Source organism: Aquarana catesbeiana, linkage group LG05 (genome assembly GCF_042186555.1).
Source record: "Aquarana catesbeiana isolate 2022-GZ linkage group LG05, ASM4218655v1, whole genome shotgun sequence".
Classification (NCBI taxonomy): Eukaryota; Metazoa; Chordata; class Amphibia; order Anura; family Ranidae; genus Aquarana; species Aquarana catesbeiana.
The window spans coordinates 575,197,764-575,219,553 of record NC_133328.1 but is presented as its reverse complement, the minus strand read 5'-3'; the positions used below and the strand labels follow the sequence as shown (position 1 = coordinate 575,219,553).

The 21,790-nt window shown below is 43.4% G+C and overlaps 1 long non-coding RNA gene across 1 annotated transcript in view; it reads right to left on the bottom strand.

Annotated features, from left to right (window-relative positions):
• Positions 1-20,156, bottom strand: part of LOC141146149 (uncharacterized) — an 88,437-nt gene extending 68,281 nt beyond the window's left edge. The window contains exons 1-2 of the long non-coding RNA XR_012244731.1: positions 20,004-20,156; positions 1,158-1,252 (exon numbers count right to left, since the gene is read on the bottom strand). This is a non-coding gene — a long non-coding RNA (uncharacterized lncRNA). The remainder of the gene's footprint in view (positions 1-1,157; positions 1,253-20,003) is intronic.
• Between the last annotated feature and the right edge of the window lie 1,634 nt (positions 20,157-21,790).

Sequence of the window (21,790 nt, the reverse complement as noted above, 5' to 3'; positions counted from 1 at the left end):
TATATAATTTTTCATTTATGATATATACAGTTAGTAGTTTAATCATCGCTACTCTTATTCTAATGGTATACATCTAGTATATTATTTACACATTGCACCTTATAATCACTTTAAAAAAAAAAAAAAACTTTTTTAATACATATATCCTTTGTGCCTTGCTGTGGCTGAATAAGCCGCTTATGCGGTATTTTCAGTATACCTCATGTGCATTAATGATCTCCAGATTGACATTCTCACCTTAGCGCAGCGTATCTTTTGTATACATTGTATTGCACGGCATATGAAACATGTTCTGCACGGGCAGCTAGGTGATTTACACATTTGGGGCAATATACCATTGTGGCTCGCAATATCCCCTTTTATCTATCAAGAAATATTCCAAAACAGCCAAGGGATGACATTGGTCTGTTCCTGCTCTTTCACCATTCATACACAGGCTAGAGCAGGGAAGGTGACCTAGCTGTGTTGCTTAACCACAGCAGAGAAAAGTTGGGTTACCAGGCTTGCTGTACTTTGTAAATCTCAGAACTGGGTGGACAGAACCTGCCAAATCTATCGGCAGATAATACATAAGACAGAAACTATATATGTATTTAAAAGTGATTGTAAAGTCAATATTTTTGTTTTTAAAATAAGAGACTTGTTATACTTACCTGCTCTGTACAAACCTCCTCTTCTCGGGTCCCACGCCAGTGCTCGTGACTTCCCCACTTCTCCGTGCACCACCATAGGAAGCTGCTTCCTATGGGGCCCATATGTGGGCTTGATCCCAAGCTGCGCTGCCTGTGTTTATAGAGGGCGAGAGGAGAGAACACTGCAACCAGGCACAGCACTAGATCGAGTAAGGACTCAAGTTTACCAGGAGGGGGGGTGGTGAGGGGGTGATATTGCTGCCTAAACATTTTTTACTGTAACGCCCCTAGGGAAAGCATTAAGATGCAATGAAAGACGCAGATGAAAAATGTATCGAGCTAGAAGGGTTGGAGCTCCAGCCACAGTGTGATCCCATTAGGGGTGTCTGGATTGCTCCCCAGGATTCTCAGGCCAGATTCTTTCTATGTAATTGCATAGGCTAAATGACCATCAGCAAATGTTTTTCATGCTAACTGAAAAGGAAAATTCATATGTTTTCTTTATGTGATTGAATTGTATCTCACCTTTTTCTACAATTATTAGATTGCCGATTTTTGGCCATGTTGGCCTTGGCGGGACGATTGGTCCTACACTTGTTTCTATTCTGTGTATTCTCCTTCTGAAAGAATAAAAAATTATTGAAAGTAAAGATAAAAAATGTTTAGGCTTTATAACCACTTTAACTACGCATTTGGTTTTGCCTGGGGTTACATAGTTAGGTTAAAAAAAATCCATCTAGTACAACCAATTAAAAAAAAAAAAAGGAAATACATAGGAAACCCCATATATAGAATCCTATACCCACAGCTGATCCAGAGGAAGTTAAAAAAAAATTCTACAAAGAAAGATCCAATTTGCTCCGGCGGGTGAAAAAAACATTTCTTCCTGAACCCCAAGAAGGCAATTGAATATTCCCTTATTCAATAATAACTGGTGTTATTACCTAAAAATGTTAAGCCCTTCCCGATGAGCATATGCATATATATGGCCTCATGTAGGTGGGTCTTTATCCGCAAGTCTGCATACATGTGCTACTGTGTTTGTGCTGAAAGCGCACTGCTTTGCGTGTGCCCAGCACAGAGACCCATAAGTTACTATACAACCTGCCCTTGTTTTTTCTTTGCTTGAATGGAGAAAAAGATACATTGTATAATTTTCTCCTTGCTAGAGGAGAATAATGGAATATTGTGAACAAAAAAGTGTGCGTAAGGCTCCTTTCACACAGGGCAGACTCCGTCAGTTTGTCTACTTATCCCCTCCGAGCAGGCAGATAACTGCTCTGTGTCTGCTCCGCTTATGCAGAGCAGACACAGACACAGCTTGTTCTCCTCTATGGGCGGTTGGATGTTAATGGACCGTCTGTCATCTGATGCACTAGATGGAAGAGGAGGATCCCCATGTGTCTCTTTTTAGCGGATTGAATGAAGGGTCCACCTGAAAAATGGACAGGCGGAACAAAACAGACCGCTAGTGTGAAAGGGACCTAAAAAAACCCCAAAAATAATAAAAAATAAGGGTTTGATCTAGGTCAGTCTTAGGGTCAAAGGTCATGCTCAGAGTCAGAGTTAAGGCCAAAGTGTGTTTTAGGTAGGAGAATAAAACCGAATGTGCAGTGATGTTTCTGGGCCCTATTACAGGTACAAGCAACAAACACACATGTGCTAACACTGCAATCATGAGGAGCACTGAATTTGTTTTGGGTTATTATTTGGTGGTAAGTCATGGTAATAGCAAGAAGTATATAGCAAAATTTCATAAAATTATAATTTTTTTAATATTTTGTGCCAGTTTTCCTTTGATAGCAAAAAAAAAAAAATTTAAAAAAAAAAAAAAAATAGGAAAAATCCATTACTCTTTACCCACAACCAAATGAATGCCCAATTTGTCCAGAAAAAAAACGGAAAATATATAAATGACCTATATGTGCTGATGTGTACAGTTTTAATAAAAACATGTCAGAGTTGCAAAAATGTATTCAGGTGTTAAGATTTGTTTTACTTTAGTCATGAAGGGGTTAATATCCAATATATATGTGCATATATGTACATTTAAGAATGTATTCAGCCGTTTTTTAAAAATAATCTACTGAGTTCAGCGTTATCCCCGTTTACCTCTGAATCGTGGGCAGAATCGTGCGATTCTGCCACTGATTCTGGAACACACTAAAAACATGCCAAAATGCACAGTGCACATTTGGGTGCCATTGACTGTTAATAGCACTCAAAACATACTAATGAAACTGGTGCTTTGTTGCGTGAAAACGCACAAAAATGCACTGCACCCGGGTGTTTGGCTAAGATAGGCTGCAGCTGATGCCCTGTGGCACTGAACTGGATAACAGCTATATCAGCAAGAGGAGGGAGCTGCTGAGCATAAAGAGTTCAATAGACTGAGTCAGGAAGTGCTGCACTGTGGCAACTGTAGTCCAGAGGAGAGAGACTCTACTGAAATTAAGAGCTTTTGAATGGCATTTTCCATAGGGAGATTGTCAGGAGGAGTGGAAAGAGCTGCATTTTCTCAGGCTGTACAAGATACAGCTACCTCTTGCCATCTCTTGTGCACAAATGGTACAACTGGGCCCCAATGCTAGCTGGCTGAAGAGTTTGGACTAAAGTCTGTCCCTTTACAGCTGCTACACAGAGATCTTCACCTAATGCTTTTGCTAAGAGGTACCCCCCGGAGGACATTGCACCATATCTTAGCCATTCTCCTAGAGTGCACTCTAGACTAGTTATAGTATTATTATTCATATTACAGTTAATGCGTATTGTGCAATCTTTATTGCTTTATTATTCTATGTTACCTTGGCAGACTGTGTCTGAACCTTCCTTATCTGTGTTCATTTATGCACAAACCACCATTTATTCTAACCCATACAATACACTGAGTTAATTTACCACTAAACAGTCTTGTGTATATTTCCTGGTACTAATTCATAGCCAAGTTAAAGGTATCTATACTTGTGTTCTTATACTGTAAGCATTTATCTTTCATTTAACCAGGTCAGAGGGGCTGAGGTTGTTCTTGGAGTTGAGGTGCACAACAGAGAACCAAAATTACCAAGCGGCTCCTATGGGGGTATTGCTACAGCATTTCCAAAAAAGGGTACAGGAGCTATTTTGGTGCATTTTTGGGACAGAGGGCAGCCCCTTCAAGTGAATAGTGTCACTCCAAAAACATGCTAAAGAAGCGTGAAAAACGTGATGCTTCTGCATTATTTAGAAGTAAACTTAATATCACCTACTTTTATACAAAAATGCTTTATAAAATATAGCAAAACTGAACAGGAATGTCTATTTTAGCTATTACATACCTAATAATAATAATAATAATGTCATCATGTTATGAATCAGTATCACAGCTGGGCCCCCAGGGGCCCAATAGCAATTGCTACATTTGCCACCCTAATTACCGTGTTGCTGGCTTGCACATTTTCTTTATCCGTAATTTAATCTCCGTAGCTTTGAATAAAGACAACATCAATGCCACCTTTAATTTTACCTAGCATGCAATAGCTTAGCCAGGAGTATCGTGTTCTGCTTTGCGTTCTTCCAATTACTGTAAACATTGCTTGGTTATGCCTCTGCTGTTCCAAGTTTAGATTCAAAGCCTGAAACCCCGTCATTTCTAAGCAGTGAGGTATCCATGTTTTTCCTCAGTACATCAAGCAACAAAAATAGCATACTTGTTGTGTTTAGTTTTAATTAGGGCACGAGCCCAAACTCCAACCATCTACAGCACAAACATACTGCGGGGCCGGTGTGTTCTCCAAAGGCTGTTGGCACCAAGACCGTGAATGATTATTAACAGTGACAAGCACACTTACTACACTGACAAGCACTCGAAAATCAAGGTGATCACTGATTTAAGATGACAATGCTTGTGAAACAGAAGAATGTTGTAAAGAGTGTAATTCCATAGATTATCGTAATTAACAGCAGAGTCTGGCGCCCACTGTGAAATGTATACTATATTTAATTAGGAGTAATTGCAACATTGCACAGATGTGCTTCTATGGTGAGATCCACTGCTCTTCATTTTAGGACATCGAAAAAAGGGTTCTTAAAAAATGCACATACCTGCCCAAACCAAAATTGTGCATAAAGCTCAGCTGTGGGCAAATATGCAGCTGGTAGACTTGTTTTACATGCCAAATGATTTAGAATCTGTTCAGCCTGTCTTGCAATCCAAGTACCCATGCCCTAGAGTAGAACCAGGTCAGCAACCTCATTTAACTCTTAAACTTTGTCAAGGTTAATTTTTTTTGCCTGAAATTTTACCCTAAACTTGGAGCAGACCTACAGTAACCCAATCCAGAAAACCAGTGACCCAATCCACACAAATTAAAAAAGCCCTCATAAATCTGCATGGTAGCAACATGTGAAATTTTTAGACTTTTAATTTAAAAATATATTTTAATTATATATATATATATATACATACACACACATTACACACATACACACACACACAGTATATCACAAAAGTGAGTACACCCCTCACATTTTTGTAAATATTTTATTATATCTTTTCATGTGACAACACTGAAGAAATGACACTTTGCTACAATGTAAAGTAGTGAGTGTACAGCTTGTATAACAGTGTAAATTTGCTGTCCCCTCAAAATAACTCACACAGACATTAATGTCTAAACTGCTGGCAACAAAAGTTAGTACACCCCTAAGTGAAAATGTTCAAATTGGGCCCAATTAGCCATTTTCCCTCCCTGATGTCATGTGACTTGTTAGTGTTACAAGGTCTCAGCTGTGAATGGGGAGCAGGTGTGTTAAATTTGGTGTTATCGCTCTCACTCTCTCATACTGGTCACTGGAAGTTCAACATGGCACCTCATGGCAAAGAACTCTCTGAGGATCTAAAAAAAAAGAATTGTTGCTCTACATGAAGATGGCCTAGGCCAGTGATGGCGAACCTTGGCACCCCAGATGTTTTGGAACTACATTTCCCATGATGCTCAACTACACTGCAGTGTGCATGAGCATCATGGGAAATGTAGTTCCAAACATCTGGGGTGCCAAGGTTCGCCATCACTGGCCCAGGCTGTAAGACTATTGCCAAGATCCCCAAGTAAAACATGACTTAGTACTTGGTGGAGAAACCCTTGCTGGCAAGCACAGAGCTAAGACAATTCTTGTAGTTGGTTACCAGGTTTGCACACATCTCAGGAGGGATTTTGGTCCACTCTTTACAGATCTTCTCTAAATCCTTAGGTTTCTTGGCTGTCGCTTGACAACTCGAAGTTTTAGGTCCCTCCATAAATTTTCTATAGGATTAAGGTCTGGAGACTGGCTAGGTCACTCCATGACCTTAATGTGCTTCTTCTTGAGTCACTCCTTTGTTGCCTTGGTTGTCGTCAGTGTTCTGGCTGAGGGAAGAAGGTTCTTATCCAAGATTTTACAATACATGGCCCCGTCCACTGGCTCCTCAATGTGGCAAAGTCAGCCTTTAGCAGAGAAACTGACCCAAAGCATAATGTTTCCACCTCCGTACGGTAGGGATGGTGTTCTTAGGGTCTAATTCAACATTTTTCTTCCTCCAAACACGGCGAGTCGAGTTAAAGGGGAAGCCCACGCTAATGCCCCATACACATGGTCGGATATTGATCGGACATTCCGACAACAAAATCCTAGGATTTTTTCCGACGGATGTTAGCTCAAACTTGTCTTGCATACACACGGTCACACAAAGTTGTCTGAAAATCCGATCATTCTGAACGCGGTGACGTAAAACACATATACGTCAGGACTATAAACGGGGCAGTAGCCAATAGCTTTCATCTCTTTATTTATTCTGAGCATGCGTGGCACTTTGTGCGTCGGATTTGTGTACACACGATCGGAAATTCTGACAACGGATTTTGGAAAATTTTATAGCCTGCTCTCAAACTTTGTGTGTCGGAAAATCTGATGGAAAATGTGTGATGGAGCCTACACACGGTCGGAATTTCCGACAACAAGGTCCTATCACACATTTTCCGTCGGAAAATCCGACCGTGTGTATGGGGCATAAAACTGAAATCACGACATCTACGGGGATCCACGATCTAAGACTAACCTATCTAGCCCTGTAAAGAAGAAATCGCTATACATACCTTTTTTGAAGCCGCTCCGGTCTGGTCTCCAACGGTGGAAGCTCTGCAGAGGACATGGCCGACAACAGTTGTGCAATCAATGGAAAGTGACATCACCCATAAAGTTACTATGGGGCTTCCATTTTCGGCTGTCTCCTCGGCACCCACCTCCACAGCAAAGCCGCCACTAACAGCTCAGCATGGGACCAGACTGGAGTGGCTTTGGAAAAGGTATGTATACTGATTTATTCTTTACAGGGCTAGATAGGTTAGTCTTAGATCGTGGATGCCTGTAGATGTAGAAATTTTAGTGTTAGGATGGACTTACCTTTTTATGCCAGAGAGCTCAATTTTGGTCTCATCTGACCACAACACTTTTTCCCAATCCTTCTCTGAATCATTTAGATGTTCATTTGCAGACTTCAGACAGGCCTGTACATGTGCCTTCTTGAGGAGGGGACTTTGCGGGCGCTGCAGGATTTCAATCCATGGGGCGTATTGTGTTACCAATGGTTTGTTTTGTGACTGTGGTCCCAACCACCTCGAGATCACTCACAAGCTACTCCCGTGTAGTTCTAAACTGATCCCTAACTTTTCTTATGATCATCCTAACCCCATGAGGCAAAATCTTGCATGGAGCTACAGACTGAGAGTGATTGATGGTTATGTTGTATTTCTTCCATTTGCGAATAATCACTCCAACAGTTGTCTCCTTCTCACCAAGCTTCTTGCTGATGGTCTTGTAGCCCATTCCAGCTTTGTGCAGGTCTACAGTCCTGTCCCTGACTTCCTTTGACGGCTCTTTGGTCTTGCTCATGATAGCAATGTTTAAATGGAAGTAAGAGATTCTGTGGACAGGTGTCTTTTCTACACATAACGAGTTGTTATTAGGAGCACCTTCTTAAGTGGACAGGACTAATCTGTGTATCACATGAGCACAAACTGTAGCCAGTCTGTGGGAGCCAGAATTATTGTTGGTTGGTAGGGGATCAAATACTTATTTTGCTCACTGAGCTCCAACTTGTATCTTGTGTTTTTTTTTTTTCTGTATTTTTGGTTGATATTTTGTCTCTATCATTTAAAATACACCTATGATAAAAATGATAGACACTTCATTTCTTTGTAAGTGGGCAAACTTACAAAAGCTGCAGGGGATATAATAATTTTTTCCACACTGTATGAACTGTGTATATATATATATATATATATATATATATATATATATATATATATATATATATATATATATATATATATATATATATATATATATATATATATATATATATATATATATATATATATATATATATATATAATTAATGGAACTAGAAAGTAAGCAGTTTGAGGGAAAGGAGAGGAGACAGAGGATGGAAATCTAAAATAAAACAAAACAGATCCCCTTCACTACTAACGTTCATGCATATAATAAAAATATATTTGGCATAATTAAAAAGAATTGGCTCAATCTAATGAATGCTTTTCCCTGATATTTGGGAATTTCAAAGACTACCTCTGCAAGCTTTTAGAAGAAATCAGTTTACATGATATCTTACTGAAGTCTGAATTAGGGTTGCCACCATTTCTTTAACCGGTTCCCGACCGTTTTTTTTATGGGGGGCAGAATGGCACCCCTGTGCGAAACCCCGTACCTGTATGGGGTTCCCTTTAAGAGCCGCCAGAGGGCATACACGCACTGCCGGAGGCCCGCACGCCCGCTGCACGGCGGGGGACCCGATGCACGTAGCCGGGGGTTGTGATTGCCGCCGGCCACGCAAGATTGCGTGCACGAGAGCCAGCACGGGGATTTGTGTGTGTAACACACAAATCCTGTCCTGTCAGGGGAGAGGAGACATATTGTTTGTGCCTAGTAAGTAGGAACAACAATATGTCTCCTCCCCCAGTCAGTCCTATCCCCATACAGTTAGAACACACTGAGGGAACACACATTTAACCCCTTGATCACCCCCTAGTGTTAACCCTTTCCCTCCCTAATGTGTAAAAGGTGTTCGATCTGTCCGTCGCAATACTGCTAAAAATCGCAGATCACTGCCATTACTAGTAAAACTATTAAAACAAATGCCATAAAAATGCCATAAATCTTTCCCATAGTTTGTAGACGCTATAACTTTTGCGCAAACCAAGCATTATACGCTTATTGCGGTTTTTTTTTGTTTTTTTTTTTGTTTTTTTTTTTTACCAAAAATATGTCAAAGAATATATATTGGCCTAAACTGATGAAGAAATTTGTTTTTTAAAAACATATTTGGGGATATTTATTATAGCAAAAAATATTGTTTTTCTTTTCAAAATTGTTTCTCTTTTTGTCTATAGCGCAAAAAATAAAAACCACAGAGGTGATCAAATAGCACCAAAAGAAAGCTCTATTTGTGGGAAAAAAAGGATGCAAATTTTGTACAGCATTGCATGACTGCGCAATTACCAGTTAAAGCAATGCAGTGCCAAATTGTAAAAAATGCTCTAGTCAGGAAGGGGGTAAAACCTTCCGGGGCTGAAGTGGTTAAGCAAAACCCAAACACTTTAGTGGCACATAGAAAATGTTTTTTTTTTTTTTCTGCCCACTGCTGGGATTAAAATTCCCCCCCCACGTGTCCCTTTTTTTGAGGCACAGCATGCCGGGCAGACACAGAGGGGTAGAGACGGGAGAAGGAGGAGCAGATTGAGCCCTCTTTCCTCTACCCAGTCGACGTGGGTGGGGGGACTGTGCTGGCTCTGGACAGTGTGAGAGAGACTGTCACAGACACTTGGCTTAGACAACTGCAGCCAGCCCTCGGGATGGTTGGGCATGCCTATGCACTCGGCAGTTGTGGTTACTTGGGAAGCCACAGTCTGATCTGAATAATATGTCCAGGTTTCAGGCTATACTGGACTGTCATGGTGAGATCCAGACAGGTGGCAACCCTAGTCAGAATTCTCTTTACCTCCACAGGTACAAAAAAAAAAAAAAAGGAAATTTCTAGGTCTCAAAAGAGAGGGAATGCAGGTGGAAAAAAATAGCTTTAAAACCACTTGAACCGCTTACCGACCAGTGCACGACGATATAGGGTCGGCACAATGGCACGGCTGCGCAAATGGGCGTTCAGGTACGTCCCCTTTAAGACGCGGCATTGTGGGTGCATGCGTGCTCCATAACAGTGCACATGGGACCCGCGGACTCAATGTCCGCCGGTGTCCCGCAATCGTGTCATGGAGCGGCAGAACGGGGAGATGAACATTTCCCCATTCTGCCTTGTGACACGAGAGAGATCTACTACTCCCTGTCATCGGAAGCAGTGATCTCTGTCATGTTGTAGTGAGCCCAACCCCCCTACAGTTAGAACACATCCAGGGAACACACTTAACCCCCTTGATCGCCCCCTAGTGTTTATCCCCTTCCCTGCCAGTGTCATTTATACAGTAATCAGTGCATTTTTATATCGCTGTATAAATGACAATGGTCCCAAAATAGTGTCAAAAATGTCCGATGTGTCCGCCATAATGTCGCAGTCACGATAAAAATTGCAGATCGCCGCCATTACTAATAAAAAAAAAAAAATTAATAAAAATGCCATAAATCTATCTCCTATTTTGTGGACGCAACAACTTTTTGAGCAAACCAATCAATATACACTTATTGCGATTTTTTTTACCAAAAATATGTAGAAGAATACATATCAGCCCAAACTGAGGAAATTTCTTTTTACTTTTTTTTATATTTATTATAGCAAAAAGTCTAAAGTCTAAAATATTTTGTTTTTGTTTTTCAACATTGTTGCTCTTTTTTTGTTTATAGCGCAAAAAATAAAAACCGCAGAGGTGATTATATACCACCAAAAGAAAGCTCTATTTGGGAAAAAAAGGATGTCAATTTTGTTTGGGTGCAACGTCGCACGACCGCGCAGTTGTCAGTTAAAGTGACGCAGTGCCGAATCGCAAAAAGTACTCTGGTCAGGAAGGGGGTAAAATCTTCCGGGACTGAAGTGGTTAAACTAAAAAAGGAAATAAATAATGGTAGTTTATTCATTATTTGAGATATATAATATAAAATATGTCACATCAATATCTAAATAATATATTTCTAGTTCAGTGAAAATAACCAGAATGCCCTTAGAACAAACAATAAGAACTCCTATATAGAGATTTTCATGCTTATTAAACAGCATTCTTGTGCTCAGCAAGCCCCTTTAAGCAAAAATAATGGCTTACAGATGTATTATTGTCCATTTACAAGTGTACTCCAGGCAGTGCGGTGCTATTGAAGGAACGTGTGTATGACATAAATAGGTTTACTGCCAACAGTGTACCCTAATGCCGCGTACACACGGTCGGACTTTTCGTCTACAAAAGTCCGACAGCCTGTCCGACAGACTTCCTGCGGACTTTCGGCGGACTTGCAGCAGACTTTCTAACGAACGGACTTGCCTACACACGACCACACAAAAGTCCGACGGATTCGTACACCGGACTAAAATAAGGAAGTTCATAGCCAGTAGCCAATAGCTGCCCTAGCATGGGTTTTTGTCCGTCGGACTAGCACACAGACGAGCGGATTTCGGGGTCCGTCGTAGTTACGACGTAAAGATTTGAAGCATGTTTCAAATCTAAAGTCCGTCGGATTTGAGGCTGAAAAAGTCTGCTGAAAGTCCGGAGAAGCCCACACACGATCGGATTACCAGCCAGCTTTAGTCCGTCGGCGTCCGTTGGACTTTTGTAGACGAAAAGTCCGACCGTGTGTACGCGGCATTACTGTAAAACAACGTGAACGTATGAACATCATTTGTTTTCCCATTTAGAATGTCACTCTAATTTATAATCTACAAAACAGGAGTGTTGTTTCTCTTTCTTACTTGCTGAAAGCCTCTAGTGGCCTCTATTTTAAAAAATGAGGCTGCATAATTTCCATGACTGCAATCAGTGCTAATAGAGTATGTTGATTGGAACTGAAATATCCTACTGGGTTTAAGTAAAAAATAATAAGGTGGCATTTTCACGCTCAAGCATCCCAAGTCAGCACACTATGAATTAAAATTCAACTATGCCGAGGGGGCTGTAAATATACACTATATTACCAAAAGTATTGTGACGCCTGCCTTTACACGCACTTGAACTTAAATATCATCCCAGTCTTAGTCCGTAGGGTTCATATTGAGTTGGCCCACCTTTTGCAGCTATAACAGCTTCAACTCTTCTGGGAAGGCTGTCCACAAGGTTTAGGAGTGTGTCTATGGGAATGTTTAACCATTCTTCCAGAAGCGTATTTGTGAGATCAGGCACTGATGTGGACGAGAAGGCCTGGCTCTCAGTCTTCGCTCTCATTTATCCCAAAGGTGTTCTATCAGGTTGAGGTCAGGACTCTGTGCAGGCCAGTCAAGTTCCACCACCTCTAACTCGCTCATCCATGTCTTTATGGACCTTGTTTGTGCACTGGTGCGCGGTCATGTTGGAACAGGAAGAGGCCGTCCCCAAACTGTTCCCACAAAGTTGGGAGCATGAAATTGTCCAAAATGTCTTGGTATGCTGACGCCTTAAGAATTAAGGGGCCAAGCCCAACCCCTGAAAAACAACCCCACATCATAATCCCCCCTCCACCAAATGATTTGGACCAGTGCACAAAGCAAGGTGCATAAAGACATTAATGAGCGAGTGTGGGGTGGAGGAACTTGACTAGCCTGCACAGAGTCCTGACCTCAACCTGATAGAACACCTTTGGGATGAATTACAGTGGAGACTGTGAGCCAGGCCTTCTCGTCCACATCAGTGCCTGACCTCACAAAGGCACTTCTGGAAGAATGGTCAAACATTTCCATAGACACACTCCTAAACCTTGTGGACAGCATTCCCAGAAGAGTTGAAGAGTCCTGTTTACCCCTTGCGTTTGTTTGCTTCAGCTTTACTTCAAAAATGATACCCCATGTTGCTTTAGTGGTGCTTAAAAGCATCTTCAAAGCCTCTATAGAAGTCTATGACACAGCTCACTTGAAGCACCTGCAGCTTTTGAGAGGCTTTAATTCAGCTTTAGCTTCGCTTTGTTTTGGAGAAATTGCAGGTATGAGATATACATACACACACACGCGGCATCTGCCAAGCTACAACAAAGCTTCAAAAGAGCATCACCAAAGCATCACCGAAGCTTCATTAAAGCACCACCGAAGCTCCAGCGAAGCAACAAAATCACATCATAAAAGCATGTTGAAGCGGTAGGCACTTTAATGTGTGTTGAAACTGAAGTAAGTGTAAATGAACCCTAACTGATATTTGAACTGTTACATTTAGCTTGACAGGGGCACCCCAATATGATTCATTTCAACTTAAAAAATTGAGTACCCAGCGGTAAAAGGTCTGAACTGACTGCTGGAGGAAGCAGCCACAGCAGATCTATAAGCTATAGGAAAGAGTGCAGAAAAGCATTTTTAAAACCACAATCTTATGTTCCCTGAACTCCCTCACATCCCCATATTTCCAATAGGGACGAGCTTCAGGTTTGGGCCACTCATGAGCTTGACATGAACCCCAAGTCTTTTACCATATGAGAAAATGGTAAAGTAATGTGACCAGTCACGCCTTTAGCAACCAATTACCAACAATGCACTTTTTGGGTTCTAAAATGTGGTCAGGTGGCTTAGAAGGGTCAATCATGGGGGTTTCTTAAGTGCCAGCCCCCGCCCCATGAAATTCAGGGTTCCCAGCAGCCTTTGTTCAGTGTGCATTGGAGGGAACATTGAGGAGTTAGATAAAGATTACAGATTGTTTGCAGGGAGATGTACTGCTGCTGATTACAGTGTTAATTTTGTTGACGAAAATATTTTCATCCTAATTTTTGTGGGCGGTATGTTTCCAGTGATGAAAGCCAAATGAAAATTACTCAATTGACGAAAACTATGACAAAGATCGATTCAACCAACGAAAACAGAGCGAATATGTGCGAGAGGGGCGTTTACCAACGTGAAATTCTGCTTTCCTCTGAGCTCTGCCTGTAAAGCCTGTGTGTGTGTTTCCCCTCCCAGCAAGCAAGGTAGTGACCATAGTGTGCTAAGTAGCATTGTGCAGCATTACAGACCTCCTCAGACAACTGTCCAGAGCACTGTGTGGATTACAGGCCTCGTCAGGCCACTGTGCATTAAAGGCCTCTAGAGCACTCACTGTGCATTCCAGGCCTCCTCAGACTGTCCAGAACATTGACTGTGCATTCCAGGCCTCCTCAGACCATCCATAGCACTCACTGTGCATTCCAGGCCTCCTCAGACTGTCCAGAACACTGACTGTGCATTACAGGTCTCCTCAGACCATCCAGAGCACTCACTGTGCATTACAGGCCTCCTCAGACTGTCCAGAGCACTCACTGTTAGGGATGAGCTTCGAGTTCGAGTCGAACTCATGGCTGTTCGCAAGTTCGCCGAACAGCGAACAATTTGGGGTGTTCGTGGCAAATTCGAATGCCGCGGAACACCCTTTAAAAGTCTATGGGAGAAATCAAAAGTGCTAATTTTAAAGGCTAATATGCAAGTTATTGTCATAAAAAGTGTTTGGGGACCTGGGTCCTGCCCCAGGGGACATGGATCAATGCAAAAAAAAGTTTTAAAAACGGCCGTTTTTTCAGGAGCAGTGATTTTAATAATGCTTAAAGTCAAACAATAAAAGTGTAATATCCCTTTAAATTTCGTACCTGGGGGGTGTCTATAGTATGCCTGTAAAGGGGCGCATGTTTCCTGTGTTTAGAACAGTCTGACAGCAAAATGACATTTTGAAGGAAAAAACTCATTTAAAACTACCCGCGGGCCGGCTATTGCATTGCCGACAATACACATAGAAGTTCATTGATAAAAACGGCATAGGAATTCCCCAAAGGGAAACCCCGAACCAAAATTAAAAAAAAAAAAAGTGATGTGGGAGTCCCCCTAAATTCCATACCAGGCCCTTCAGGTCTGATATGGATATTAAGGGGAACCCCGGCCAAAATTTAAAAAAAAAATGACGTGGGGTTCCCCCTAAATTCCATACCAGACCCTTCAGGTCTGGTATGGATTTTAAGGGGAACCCCGCGCCAAAAAAAAAAAAAAAAAACGGCGTGGGGTCCCCCCCAAAATCCATACCAGACCCTTATCCGAGCACGCAACCTGGCAGGCCGCAGGAAAAGAGGGGGGGACGAGAGTGCGCCCCCCCCTCCTGAACCGTACCAGGCCACATGCCCTCAACATTGGGAGGGTGCTTTGGGGTAGCCCCCCAAAACACCTTGTCCCCATGTTGATGAGGAAAAGGGCCTCATCCCCACAACCCTGGCCGGTGGTTGTGGGGGTCTGCGGGCAGGGGGCTTATCGGAATCTGGAAGCCCCCTTTAACAAGGGGACCCCCAGATCCCGGCCCCCCCCTGTGTGAAATGGTAAGGGGGTACTTACCAATACCATTTCACTAAAAAACTGTCAAAAATGTTAAAAATGACAAGAGACAGTTTTTGACAATTCCTTTATTTAAATGCTTCTTCTTTCTTCTTTCTTCCTTCATCTTCTGGTTCTTCTGGTTCTTCTGGCTCTTCTGGCTCTTCTGGCTCTTCTGGCTCTTCTGGCTCTTCTGGCTCTTCTGGCTCTTCCTCCGGCGTTCTCGTCCAGCATCTCCTCCGTGGCGTCTTCTATCTTCTTCTCCTCGGGCCGCTCCGCACCCATGGCATGGGGGGGAGGCTCCCGCTGTTCTCTTCTTCTTTTCTTCTCTTCTTCTCTTCTTCCTCTTCTTCTCTTCTTCATTTTCTTCTCCGGGCCGCTCCGCAACCCATGCTGGCATGGAGGGAGGCTCCCGATGTGTGACGGCGCTCCTCGTCTGACAGTTCTTAAATAACGGGGGGCGGGGCCACCCGGTGACCCCGCCCCCCTCTGACGCACGGGACATGACGGGACTTCCCTGTGGCATTCCCCGTGACGTCACAGGGAAAACCCGTCAAGTCACCGTGCGTCAGAGGGGGGCGGGGTCACCGGGTGGCCCCGCCCCCCGTTATTTAAGAACTGTCAGACGAGGAGCGCCGTCACACAGCGGGAGCCTCCCTCCATGCCAGCATGGATTGCGGAGCGGCCCGGAGAAGAAAATGAAGAAGAGAAGAAGAGAAGAAGAAGAGAAGAGCAGGAGCCTCCCCCCCATGCCATGGGTGCGGAGCGGCCCGAGGAGAAGAAGATAGAAGACGCCGCGGAGGAGATGCTGGACGAGAACGCCGGAGGAAGAACCAGAAGAGCCAGAAGAACCAGAAGAACCAGAAGATGAAGGAAGATAGAAGAAAGAAGAAGCATTTAAATAAAGGAATTGTCAAAAACTGTCTCTTGTCATTTTTAACATTTTTGACAGTTTTTTTGTGAAATGGTAGGGGTAAGTACCCCCTTACCATTTCACACAGGGGGGGTCCGGGATCTGGGGGTCCCCTTGTTAAAGGGGGCTTCCAGATTCCAATAAGCCCCCCGCCCGCAGACCCCCACAACCACCGGCCAGGGTTGTGGGGATGAGGCCCTTGTCCTCATCAACATGGGGACAAGGTGTTTTGGGGGGCTACCCCAAAGCACCCTCCCAATGTTGAGGGCATGTGGCCTGGTATGGTTCAGGGGGGGGGGGGCCGCACTCTCGTCCCCCCCTCTTTTCCTGCGGCCTGCCAGGTTGCGTGCTCGGATAAGGGTCTGGTATGGATTTTTGGGGGGACCCCACGCCGTTTTTTTTTGGTTTTTTGGCGCGGGGTTCCCCTTAAAATGCATACCAGACCTGAAGGGTCTGGTATGGAATTTAGGGGGAACCCCACGTCATTTTTTTTTTTTAATTTTGGCCGGGGTTCCCCTTAATATCCATATCAGACCTGAAGGGCCTGGGATGGAATTTAGGGGGACTCCCACATCATTTTTTTTTTAAATTTTGGTTCGGGGTTCCCCTTTGGGGAATTCCTATGCCGTTTTTATCAATGAACTTCTATGTGTATTGTCGGCAATGCAATAGCCGCGGGTAGTTTTAAATGAGTTTTTTCCTTCAAAATGTAATTTTGCTGTCAGACTGTTCTAAACACAGGAAACATGCGCCCCTTTACAGGAATACTATAGACACCCCCCAGGTACGAAATTTAAAGGGATATTACACTTTTATTGTTTGACTTTAAGCATTATTAAAATCACTGCTCCTGAAAAAAACGGCCGTTTTTAAAACTTTTTTTTGCATTGATCCATGTCCCCTGGGGCAGGACCCGGGTCCCCAAACACTTTTTATGACAATAACTTGCATATTAGCCTTTAAAATTAGCACTTTTGATTATTCATGTTCGTGTCCCATAGACTTTAACGGTGTTCGCGTGTTCGAACGAACTTTTTTCCTGTTCGCATGTTCTGATGCGAACCGAACAGGGGGGTGTTCGGCTCATCCCTACTCACTGTGCATTACAGGCCTACTCAGACCATCCAGAGCACTCACTGTGCATTACAGGTCTCCTCAGACTGTCCAGAGCACTCACTGTGCATTACAGGCCTCCTCCGACTGTCCAGAACACTGACTGTGCATTACAGGCCTCCTCAGACCATCCAGAGCACTCACTGTGCATTACAGGCCTCTTCAGACTGTCCAGAGCACTGTGTGCATTACAGGCCTCCTCAGACCATCCAGAGCACTGTCTACATTATAGGCCTCCTCAGACCATCCAGAGCACTCACTGTGCATTACAGCCCTCCTCAGACTGTCCAGAGCGCTGCTTTCCTCGGAGCTCTGTCTGTAAAGCCCGTGAGTGTTTCCCCTAATGGCAAGCAAGGTAGCGACCATGGCGTGTTAAGTGGTATGGCGTACTTAGCACTGTGCAGCCAGCATTACAGGCCTCCTCAGTCAACTGTCCAGAGCACTGTGTGCATTACAGGACTCCTCAGACCATCCAGAGCACTGACTGTGCATTACAGGCCTTCTCAGACCATCCAGAGCACTCGCTGCATTACAGGTGTAGCGTGACCCCTTTGGGGACTACTTGGAATTACCTGCTCATCTGCACCACCATGACCATGGGAACATTCCAACCCACCTGACACTCTGGGTTCAGACACCTTTGCACCACCTTAAAGTAATAAGTCAAACAACTTAATGAGTTTATATTCTATTAACTTTTACTGAGAAACTCAAGGTAGATCTTATTGTACAGAGGAGGTAATAGATCAACTGAACTCTGTGATAACAGTCCCAGCTCGGTGGAAGAATTCCCTCTACAATAATACAGGTTAAGACAATTTGGCAAACAGTATATTATATGCACATATGTACAATGGAGTACAACTTGAACATGATCTGAAAGGATAAGCAAGAGTTGAGCATTAATCCCTGCAAGAGTTCTAAAGGGGATCCCAGGCCAGGCCTATTAAACTTTTAATCCTAACAAAAGATCAATTAAACAAGGACTGTATGAGGGCCCTCTAAGCAGTAATGATAATAATGTCCCAGTTGCAGGCCTGATGGTCTTCGCTAGCAGTCGGAGCTCATTAACTATATCCAATAAGGTGCAGCAACAAGGCAATGGTATTTGTTGCAATGGTTGATGAGACAGGTGTATATGTACAATGTTCAGACAGAAATGCAGCAAAGTGTTTCCCCAGGGTAAAGCTGCCTGTGCACAGTGTCCCAGTGAAGCAACAATGAAAGGTTTGCAAAGGTTGGCAATTGCCCTCTCACCAACGACCAGGCTGATTCAAGGCCTTAAGAACAGCGGTTCCCATAGAGGCATCCTTGCAGCAGGTCAGCTTGCGACAATCATCTGATGCGAAGCATGAAGCACTGGTTGTCGGATGATCAGAATAGTGCTGTATAGATGTCTGACGAACAGTGGTGGGTCCTTCTTGCATTGGAATGTCATACACCACGATGTAGGCCTCGACCTCACCCTTCCTGTACAGAGAGACCGGTCACACACCAGGCCCAGGAGGAAGAGAGTGTGGGGCGGGTCTCTGGCTTCTTTTATAGCTCCTCCCAGCATTCTCCTTGATGGTAGCAAAGATCCCTGGAATATGTAGTCCGGGTGCATAGTTTTACGGAGCAATTACCATTATGAGGAACCACTATTCCCACAATCCCTTTGGTTTGGCTCACAGATATGATGTCAATTAGTGACGCTGGACACTAGTGGAACAATACAGTACATAGAAATGACAGGGAGTCGCTAGGCTTTGCAATTGTAGTCCAGATTGCTACATCGGTCTCCACAGGCCGCCCAGAGCACTGTGTGCATTACAGGCCTTCTCAGACCATTCAGAGCACTCACGGTGCATTACAGGCCTCCTCGGACTGTCCAGAGCACTGTGTGCATTACAGGCCTCCTCAGACCATCCAGAGCACTCACTGTGCATCACATGCCTCCTTTAGACTATCCAGGGCACTCATTGTGCATTACAGACCTCCTCAGACAGTTTTTTTTACTCCAGGAGTATATAATGAGTTTGGAAAATCTAGAGAAATGCTTAAATAAAGCATTATAATTTAACTAAACCCATTAGATTTTAGTCAACTAAAACGTACTGTAGATTTTAGTCAACTACTGTAAAATACGACTCAAGCTAAAACAATTCAGATGACTAAAATATGACTAAAACTAAAATGGCATTTTAGTAAAAAGACTATGACTAAAAGGAAATCGAAATTTGACGTCAAAATTAAAACTGGCTAATTGCTGAAAACGTCTATCTATATTTACATTGAGTCACTGACACACTAATGCCGCGTACACACGATCGAGAAATGCCGCCAGCAAAACTCCGATGAGAGCTTTTTGTCGGAAAATGCGAACGTGTGTATGCTCCATCGGTCTTTTGCTGGTGGAATTCCAGCCAGCAAAAGATTGAGTGCATGTTCTCTATTTTTCGGTCGGGAAAAGTTCCTATCCGAAGATGCGTTCGTCTGTATGCAATTCGGACGCACAAAAAATCACGCATGCTCGGAAACGATTCAACGCATGCTCGGAAGCATTGAACTTAATTTTCTCGGCTCGTCGTAGTGTTGTACGTCACTGTGTTCTTGACGGTCGAAAGTTCAGAGAACTTTTGTGTGATTGTGTGTATGCAAGGCAAGCTTGAGCGGAATTCCGTCGGAAAAACCATCCAAGTTTTTCCTGACGGAAATTCCGATCGTGTGTACGCGGCATTACAGTGTCTTGGACAGTCCTATAGCAAATTAGGAAGAGTGTTTTTTGGGAGAATTAGGATCTGATAATGATTGCTGAAAATATCTATCCAGATTAAGTGTTGGACAGTCCTGCAGCAGATTATAGAGTCACAAACACACTGTGGGGTCTATGTATAAAACATACCAGGTAGCACAGAAGGCAAGTAACAGCTCTCATCCTCTCATAAGATGCCCCTGCGGGAACCGTAGCTGTTCCGGCGTCCATAGCCGACAGCTTCTAGCCGGTCCCATGTCCCCATGCTCCGTAACGTCGAGTGGAACGCACGCCGCACCATCACTTCCTGGTTGCGGTCCACGGGGCGGAAGTGCAGTCATGACGCCACTTCCCGTGCGCCCATTGGCGCACAGGATTGATGTCCAATGATAAACAATAGCCGACATTTTGTCAAGGAAAAAGATAGAGGGCAAAGCCAGACAAGAGTGTCAAGGCGATGAATTAGGGGGAGCACCTAGCTCACAATGGAGCCTCCGAAGGGGGAAAAAAGAGGAATATAATTATTTGCCTAATACTGAACGTACATAGCATTATAAAAATATTATAAAAAAACTATTATTATAAAAAAGAGAGCGAGAGAAAAAGCATGGACAAACCTATATGCAAAGGTTATATAAACATAGCCTAGTTAAAACTTGCACTATAGCACTAAAGTTACATAGTTACATAGTAGGTGAGGTTGAAAAAAGACACAAGTCCATCAAGTCCAACCTATGTGTGTGATTATGTGTCAGTATTACATTACATATCCCTGTATATTGCGGTCATTCAGGTGATTATCTAATAGTTTCTTGAAGCTATCAATGCTCCCCGCTGAGACCACCGCCTGTGGAAGGGAATTCCACATCCTTGCCGCTCTTACAGTAAAGAACCCTCTACGTAGTTTAAGGTTAAACCTCTTTTCTTCTAATTGTAATGAGTGGCCACGAGTCTTATTAAACTCTCTTCTGCGAAAAAGTTTTATCCCTATTGTGGGGTCACCAGTACAGTATTTGTAAATTGAAATCATATCCCCTCTCAAGCGTCTCTTCTCCAGAGAGAATAAGTTCAGTGCTCGCAACCTTTCCTCATAACTAAGATCCTCCAGACCCTTTATTAGCTTTGTTGCCCTTCTTTGTACTCGCTCCATTTCCAGTACGTCCCTCCTGAGGACTGGTGCCCAGAACTGGACAGCATACTCCAGGTGCGGGCGGACCAGAGTCTTGTAGAGCGGGAGAATTATCGTTTTATCTCTACAGTTGATCCCCCTTTTAATGCATGCCAATATTCTGTTTGCTTTATTAGCAGCAGCTTGGCATTGCATGCCATTGCTGAGCCTATCATCCACTAGGACCCCCAAGTCCTTTTCCATCCTAGATTCCCCCAGAGGTTCTCCCCCCAGTGTATAGATTGCATTCATATTTTTGACACCCAAGTGCATTATTTTACATTTTTCTACATTGAACCTCATTTGCCATGTAGTCGCCCACCCCATTAATTTGTTCAGGTCTTTTTGCAAGATTTCCACATCCTGCGGAGAAGTTATTGCCCTGCTTAGCTTAGTATCGTCTGCAAATACAGAGATGGAACTGTTTATCCCATCCTCCAGGTCGTTTATGAACAAATTAAATAGGATTGGTCCCAGCACCGAACCCTGGGGGACCCCACTACCCACCCCTGACCATTCTGAGTACTCCCCATTTATCACCACCCTCTGAACACGCCCTTGTAGCCAGTTTTCAATCCATGTACTCACCCTATGGTCCATGCCAACGCACCTTATTTTGTACAGTAAACGTTTATGGGGAACTGTGTCAAATGCTTTTGCAAAATCCAGATACACCACGTCTACGGGCCTTCCTTTATCAAGATGGCAACTCACCTCCTCATAGAAGGTTAATAGATTGGTTTGGCAAGAACGATTCTTCATGAATCCA